The sequence below is a fragment of the Embiotoca jacksoni genome, unplaced genomic scaffold (genome assembly GCF_022577435.1).
Source record: "Embiotoca jacksoni isolate LCO1_2020_lvr unplaced genomic scaffold, fEmbJac1.0.p SCAF_19, whole genome shotgun sequence".
Classification (NCBI taxonomy): domain Eukaryota; kingdom Metazoa; phylum Chordata; class Actinopteri; family Embiotocidae; genus Embiotoca; species Embiotoca jacksoni.
The window spans coordinates 5,246,954-5,256,209 of record NW_027185329.1 but is presented as its reverse complement, the minus strand read 5'-3'; positions in this window follow the sequence as shown (position 1 = coordinate 5,256,209).

Genomic DNA, 9,256 nt, shown 5'->3' with positions numbered 1-9,256 from the left:
CCCTCTGTTTACAGACCATTTCACAGTCCTTTACCTGTAACATCACTTGTGTCAGTCCCATTAATACCCCCAGATATATAATGGCTGAATTAGCATAATGGCTAAAGCAAGGCCCTGGACTGTGAGCACATAGCAAATGTCAACATGTTCTCTTCTCTAACCCAATTAGAGGCCATTAACAGGCCTTCTTGGCTGCAAACATCATCAAAGTTAAAGAGGATTCCAAACAGCATCCCTCCAACCCCCTTTTTTCACCATTGTAATAGATGAGCCATAGAAGCTGAAATGTTAGTAAACAGTCAGCCAGCTTCGACTTCTGCTGGTTCATCTTTAGTCTGCAGGTGTCCTCAGGCTTTAAGGGAAATTGCTGCCTCTGTATTAACTCAGTTTATCTGAGCCCACATGGCCTGTATTCCCCAACTGCTTAATACAAAGTGATGGGGGACACATGAAGTTGTAAAGCATAATATTTTTTGATTTTCCAGTGTTGTCCGCGAATAATAAAAAAAAATCCCTCCACATATACATAAAATAATATTTCTCCATATAAAAATCATAACACAGATCGTGGAAAGACAAAAAGAAAAGGCCGGCATTTGCAGATTATTGATTCAGACATGCGCTCACCATGCATGGCCAAATTTAATGAATTTAAATGCATATTTAGTGGTGGCCTATTAACTTTTTTTTAATTAACTGGTTCGAACGATTTACTTAATTTCACAGAGTCTTGAGACAGCTGCTAATCTTGCAAATGCTAGCAAATTAGCAATGAGGTAATGAGCATATTTTAACATATACAGGCAGTTAAGAGTTTTACAGAAAGGATTTATCCAATTAAAATCCAAAAAGTCAGCAAAGAGAGGAGGTCAGGGCGGATACATGCAACGATGAAACATTGAATTTGAACAGAGGACCTGGAAATTTGCGTTTCTTTTAACAATGAACACTTTATAAGAAGGTCTTATATTTTAACCCCAACCTGATTTTTCCCGAAAGCTAACCAAGTTTGTTTTTGTGCCTAAACCCGAACAAACAGACACAAAACACACCAGTGCTACATTTCCTGCTGTAGGGATACGAGTTCAGGAAACTCTCGGTCGTACTCAAAGGTTACTCGGACCAATGACCCGTATGGTCAGACAGAGAGCGCTGTCTTTATACTTTTACTGGAGCGCCTGAGCATTTAGCTGCTGGTTGTTGTAAAAAAAAACAAAAAAAAAACTGAAAGACCGTAGTGCAAGTGTTAAGCAAAGTCCTTGAAAGTGTTGTGTCGAAAATGCAGAGGCAAGCAAGGCCAAGAGACAACTATTCAGAAGCACACATCAGACCACATGACCTTCAGTTAGCTGTTTACTGGCCACACCACAGTTCAGCTCATGAAAAGCTCTCTAGATGTCAACAGACTACGTGGCTATCAACGTTATAGAAGAAGCTGCTCAGGGCCTGATAGCAGTTGTTGATTATATACAGTAATCTGCTGTGTAGTTACATTGTGAGTCGTAGGTGTTTGGTGATACGATATAGTAGGTTGTCTTCTGTATCTTGCACTGTTCAAAATTAATTAATGAACTTTTAAAATGACTAAATGAGCTCGTCAATAGTAAAAGCTCAGATAAGAGAAGGTAACATGCAAAATGACAGAGAGCTGTTGATGAAAGAGCCATAATTACTGTGAACAAGAGGACTAAGAACCTATAACCTCACTGTGGCCACTCCCATTAAATCTAGAAGTAGAAAATCCAGTATTTTTATATTTATTTTATATTATAAACTCAAATTTTATTATTTATGTTATTTCTCTATAAAATCTAAAATACTACTAATTTACTGTGAAAACCTTTATCAAATTTAAACAGTAAGCTCACCACAATTCATTTACAAATTCCTCATAAAAGTCCCAAAGAAATACCACATTGTTTAAAACGGTATTTATTTATTTTGCGGTGTGAACAGCAGTTTGTAAGAAAAACTAATCTGTGAAAACTTACTCAAAGTTATGTCACACAGAAACATCCCTTTAGATCACATTTACAATACACAGTACAGTCTCTTTGGTTCCAGGTTGGAATTGTTCAAACAGGAGAATGTATGCTCTGTCTGAGAGACTTTTCCCATCTTTCTCAATGTTGGCTCATAACAAATTGGTCACTGCCTGGCGGGCAGGTCACTGATGCAGCCACCAGGCCTCACCTCACGTCTGCATCAGGATGCAGCCCACTGTCTGCCGCCCCGCTCGGCTCAGCTCGGCTCAGCTCAGCTTTGCGGCCAGGCTGCAATGATAAGTCACCCAGCCAGCCGGTATTGATTGGGGGTCCTCGAGGCTTATACAAAGGCAAGGAGGGAGGTGACTGATTGTGTTTTACAGAGAACATTATCACTCCACTCAACGCAGGAGGGCCGACAGAATTTCCTCGCCCAAGAAATGGAGACGACCACCCAGGCTGGGAGTATATGACTTGACTCACTGAAGCGCTAAGTCCAATTTGAAAGCCAAATTGTGAGGCTTAGAACAAAGGGGAAAAAGAGGAATGGTTACAGTTTGTCTGGTGATTTTTCTCCCTTCAGCGTTGACCAGTCCATACAATACTACCCTTCCTATAAATTCATAAAAGCACTGAAAGAAATTGCCTTCTTCGGTACGTGCTCGGCATGCTTTCACCTTGAAGCTCGCGCAGATGGAAACTCTGTCACTGTAAAATCAGGCTTAGTATAAATTTTGCACATTGCATTTGATTATATTATTGTGTTACGTGGATACAGCTCTGGATGACAATGTGAAAGGTAGACTACAAAGAATAAGAGGCTATGCACTTAAACCAGTGATGGATACATTGATTCCTCATGGGAATTCAAAAACCTTTTCTTACAAAGAGGATTTATGCCAGATCATTGGTCGTAGCATAGTTTTTAGTTTTTATTAACTTTACTTGGAGATAAAATGTGAATCAGGTTGAGAGCTGCTCAAAAAAAAAATGTCATAATCTGTAATAGAAGATGGCCACAACTGATGAAAAACTGCCCCATTATGATGGTGCTGTTGCCTTTTCCTGCCTTTCTTTGCCCTTTTCATTCTGTAGCTCCGTGTTTCCTCTCCTTTCCATCTTTCTTGATCATTTTCTGTCTAAATAAAGCTTGCACTCTCCCTAAGTAATCAGGCAAGAGCATCAGGATCTAATAGACTCACACAAGCTCCCTTATCAGCCAGGTGCAATCTGAGGGTGCCGCCGCTTAACAAGGAATTAAACATTTTTCCATGCTGCTGCCAGCACTTTAATTGATTGATGCTAAAAGTTTGGAAAATAAAAGGCTGGTGCGTTGAGTGCGGCGCTGCTTTCCCGGCCCTGCCAGACCCCGCGGAGGGAAGAGTCCTGGATTAGAAGTGGCAGTTCACATTTTCAGCATCAGCCGGCCCTGTCATCTTGGCCCAGCCAGGATGCGTGTGTGTGTGTGTGTGTGTGTGTGTGTGTGTGTGTATGTGTGTGTGTGTGTGTGTGTGTGTATGTGTGTGTGTGTGTGTGTGTGTGTGGCATGTGTGTGTCTGCCACTTCACATGGAGAGCAGCGGCTGAAAGACACATGTACTTGAAATAAGGGAATCAATAGAACACTTAATGAACAATTAGGAGAACAGCTGTAGGCCTGTCAGACACCCATCTGCACACAGATCTGCTCTGAGAGAGTGAGGGTGAGGCCACGCTGCAGCTCTCAGGCTTTCGCTTCAGGGCATGTGCAACCCCCCCTCGCCCCCTCCCAGCCTATCTACATCCATTTACACCTCGCATCCTCCCTTTGCTCCGAGCTGTGAGAGCCAGGCCCAATTTAGCCAAGCAGACCTCCATCTCCTTCCATCCCTCACCTCACATTAGCAGGAGAAGCCGCTAAAGATATGGAAATGGCACAGGACATCCTTCAGGTTTGTGTCAGGGGTGGGGGGGATCGATAAATTTGACAATCCATGGCATTTAATTAAAATGGCTGCCGGAAGCTAGGCAGTTTGTTTTTCTGTGTGGGACCCTGCCCGGCGTTTATTGCTCAAATGAATACATAAGTGTATTCATAAGCACCCTGTACATTAAATCCACCTCACTCTTTGAGATAGGTTGGGGGGGCCTTTCAACTTTCATCGCTGAGCGAGCACCCAGACAGATGAAATTAATATCTCCACCTCTCCCCCCAGTGACTTTTAACGTATTCTTGATGCATAAAGAGATATCCTCCTCAGCGCTGACAAATGAACGCGACCACATTCAGCTCTCCTGATTTGCCTGTCTGTGACAGAGGCGACCTTATGTGCCAGTCAGGACGAAAAATAGTCAACAGTAAACGTACACTGACAGAGGTGTTGGATAGATTGGTTCAGCCTTCGTCTGGGTGTCTGACGTTTTTACGTGTAGATCAGCAGGCTATGACTGACAGCTATTATGGCTAACTAAGCACAGGGATCCAAGAACTGTATCAGAGGATGGGCAAAATTCTGATAATTGACCTTGTACAGCTTCTCCGTCGTTCTTTATTAAAACTTCATTTAAAGAAGAACAACCCCGGGTGGCTGCTGCTGAAGACCCTTTATCTCCCGCTCCCTCAGCAGCTGTAATGGATCACAGAGGAATCCATTATGCATTCCACACAAGAAAGAAGCAGGGCCAAGACCTGCTTAAAAATATATTTTTAGTACTGAAAATTAATGTGTTCACACAAGCCACTGAATCATTTTAAATGTTCTTTTTTAGTATATTAGGTATATGTGTTGAAAAGACCTATATTTCAATGAGGCCGTGGGCCCAGCGGTGCGAGAGTAATGGGCGTGCTAATTTATTCATGATTTTAGCTGTGGCGTTATCTGTGTTTTTTCTTCTGGTTGTTATTGTATTGTTGGATAGTGTATATTATGTGTATGTTGTTGTGGAGCACCACACATACACTTCTATCTCTTATTGAGCCTAAATGCCATCGAGGAAGAGGGAGCCTGCATGTGTGCTCTTTTAAACCACTGACACTTTGGCTCAAGCTTTATGCACACCTCCTTTGCACTCCATTTAGCCCACCTTACCCTATAGACTATATTTAGGTCAAGATCTTTATAGGCTGTGTCACAGACAGTGGTCCAATTTTAAACCTGGTACCTGCTTGTATCCACTGAATCTCTGTAGTCCAATATGTCCAACTCCTGCAAAATTGAGAGAAGAACTACTGCAATAAAAAGGACTAAACTGCCTTATTGTAGAGCTAAAGCTGATTCCAACATTTATTGTAACCTACACAATAACTAAGAATTTTATGAAGTTGCCTGTGACTGCAATGAGTTGGCTGTTTCACTCTGCCTCTGTGTAATTATTAACATTATTAATGACTGCAGTACGGTCACTAGGTGTTCCGGTTCCTGGGCCGGGCTGTTATACATGCCAACTCATTGACATCAGACATCATTCTTCTTATGAGTTACATGTGGTTTTCTGGCTATGATAAAAGCCTAAATGTCTTCTGTGTCACATTAGAAAACAGCACTATAAGTTTTATTTCTGCATCTCGTGGAAGAGTTTGGACTCGAATGGGATCTAATCTGAGAAGTTTGCATAGTTTAAGTAAATGTGGCTGTACCATAAAAATCTAGTTTTAAAACTTAGTGCAAACAATGCTGCATCTCTTTGTGGACCAATGTATACATAACCAGAGGAGGGTTCATATTGGACTTTCCATTTGTCTTTGTTTGTTTAATTCATGTTTTTTTCACTGTGGACAATTTTATTTATCATGGGGGGGGGGGGGGGCAAAAGAAAATACTAACAACAGTTCAGATCCTGTTAATTGTCCCACTGAACCATGACAGTGAGCCAAGATGCACAATACCAGGAACTTGGAGCTAAATAAAATGCAGCCATTTGTAATGTTATTAGACTCACCTGTGCCTTAGCAAGTTTAAAAGGTCTACTGTGAAAAAGGTCTGTTGTCGTCGCTGTCAAGGAAGTTTACCAAGTGCAAATTGACATGTGAATGCCCACTTCCACACAACCTTTGGAATTTTGTTTGATTTTATTTATTATCTTTAAATTAATAGAATTTGCATGAAGACATATTAAACATTTTTAATTGTGTAAGAGATTCCTGTTGATATTGTGTAGTAATATATCTGGTGTATCTAATGAGCGGCTGATCCGTATACGTATAAGTAGCAGCATGTTTTATTTTATTTTGGTAATTCATTTTTCAGTTTTTTTATCATTGATTTAAATTGGTTTTATTGTTACTTTTTCACATTTTTTAAAAATTTCCTGTGTGCATTCGTTTCAACCATTTTTGTGTATCAACTTGTCAGTCTCTTGTCATGTGAGGCACTTAATATTGTGTGAAAAGTTTGATTATTTGATTGATGACATCAACATTCTGCCTTTGTCTCTCTCTCTCTCTCTCTCTCTCTCTCTCTCTCTCTCTCTCTCTCACTCTTTCTCTCTCTCTCTCTGTCTCTCTCTATCTTTCTGTCTCCCTCTCTCTCTCTCTCTCTCTCTCTCTCTGTCTCTCTCTCTCGCTCTCTCTTTTACAGACACACTCAGCAGACTGCAGCTTTAATATTTGCCTTGGACAATGGTCCACTCATTGTCCACTCAAGAGTTTCAAAATACAGAATGATTATCATGTGTATAATTTTTTACAATTCTAATTTCTGGGGTATTAAAAGGTTAGATTGCACCATTAGGTTGACTGTGAGCACAGGTGCTGATTAAGTTGATTCACTGAGGCAATTACAGCCAGATCCCCTTTAATTACTGTGGGTTTTATTGCAACTGTGTGATAATGGTGCACAGGGCCTGCAGGAGTTTTAGATGGAGATGAGATTGCAAAGTATCACACAGAGACACAAATCTACAGGACGGAGGAGATCCTTCACACACACACATACATTTGCACGCACACCCACACCGACACACACAGGCACACACAGGCACACACACGTGTGCACACACACACACTGACATATCTACACACAAAAAGGAGGAAGAAAAAGCTCAAATGAAAATAAAATCCCATAGCTTTCAGGTTTTTCTCTAAATTTATCACTCTGTAACACACACACACACACACACACACACACACACACACACACACACACACACACACACACACACTGTACTGTATGTCATTAAGCAGAGGGGTTGTGGAATTCTAACTGGACAAAACTTACAGGCCTCACCATGTCAGAGACTGATGTTAGTACCAATCCAAAAGTCAGGCAGAGCTAAGACTGGGTGTGTGTGTGTGTGTGTGTGTGTGTGTGTGTGTTGGATGATATGCACTCCTAAATTCATAGCATGTCCTGCCACACACATTTTACACACACAGACAGGCCGACAACCTCCGCCTAACCTCCGCCCTCCCCCACCCCCCTCATTCACACGTACACATAACACACTTGCCACCCTGCTCAACACAGGCACGCACGCAGTAAGAAACAAGTCGACAGCTACACAGCAGGCAATATCCCCTGCCTTCAGCCTCGGTGCCTGTTTCGGATGCATCTGGTTAGCAGAAGCTGACAGAGGGTTGGCCATGCCTCAGAGGACAGCAGAATGAGGAATTTCGGCGTTCCCCCACATCACCCCCGAGATGCAGGAAACACGGGAGTGCCCGCCCCTCCCTCGACACTCGCTCGCACACAAACACAACCCGTGGTCTGCTCCTCAGATGCCCTGTCACAGAGAATGGAAATCGAAAGCGGCATACACATCCGTTATCTAAATGTTAACTCCAGTGCCCTTCTTGTTGTCACAGGCGGGCGAGGTTAGCCAACGCTCGGTGAGGAGCTTTGCTTTGGGCCTCTGCCACAAGAAACCCCTCTGTGTTGGAGGAGAGGAAGAGTCTGACGCAAAACCATCACGGCTTAGCAACAACTAGTTTTCTTACAATACGGAAGTAAAGTAAAGGAGTCTCCACGTTATTTTTTTGCGCCACACATTCAAGTTCCATTTAAATGTATAAGATTGCGACTATTTGATTTGTTAATAATTCCATTGTTTGTAAAGAGACGAGAGTTTTGGAAACTCATTTGTATGCTCATTATTGCATCCTAACTGGATCTTGTCAGCACTGCTTTGCAGTGCGTGACAGTTTACTTAGACTGTTGTTGTTGTCGGGGTGTTTTAATCTTGCAAGGTCTCTTGAAAATGAGATTTAAATGATGAATTTTGATGCAGGATATGATTATATACTCACTCTCGTGAATCTGAAATACTGTACTGGAATTGTTTGCTATTATAAGTTTTCATTTGAACACAAGCTCAATTTGTCCTTCTGCCATATTTATCTGCAATAATCATGAATATTTTTGACCCACTTTTGGCTTTTGTTTGAGCAAAATATTTGCATTTGTTAATTTTTAAACTTCCCAGATACATTACAAGAAACACATTTTTACCCAGTAGAGGTGAAAAAGGTGAAGAACCTTTGACCTAGTGTGTACAGTAGGTCATCCTGACGGGGTGGAGCGGCCGTAAAGCTCGTGTCCTGTGTGGTGCTGATTAATCACGGCATCATGACATCTGTCTGGCTTCGGCCCAGAAGAGATGTGTGAGGCATGCGGTGCCTCAGCACTTCTCCAGGAGCTCCTGTGAACAGGATAGATCAGGGGTGAGAGGGAGGGGGAGATTGTGGGAGGAGATGGGTGGAGACAAGTGGACAGTTGCATGGACAGACTCGAGACTCTGAATGCAGTCTGATGCAGCGCAGGCGGTATTTACGCTCCGACGGCTGCGGGATCCGGGAGCCGGGTATATTTAGCCGCCTAGAGATATCACGCCGAGATGAGATTTCAAAGTGAAGTACCTGTTTGAAGATGCATGGCATTCCACAAGGGTGGGCAAGGGCTACTGGGTATAAATCTAGCACCCTTGCACCTGGTGTGAAGACAGGGAGGGAGTGTGACACCTAAGATTTAGAATGTCTAACACACAAGCCGCACACGTGTAAACTACACATTCATCCATATAAATTTACACACTACATATGAATGAAAAAGACCCGACATGTCACTTTTTTTTATAATTGACACCTACACAACTACACACTCACACACATGCACAAACTGTGCATATCACAGTTTCACCTGTGCCTTTCCCTTTTTGTTAAATCTCATTTGCCTGGACGTTCTCGGTGTCATCCATCATGGACTGATCTTGGTTGGAGGAGACTCTGAGAACCATGCGGGGTCAAAAGGAAAAGAAACAGCACTTGGTGTATCACAGCCATCTTCTTCAATACGTCTA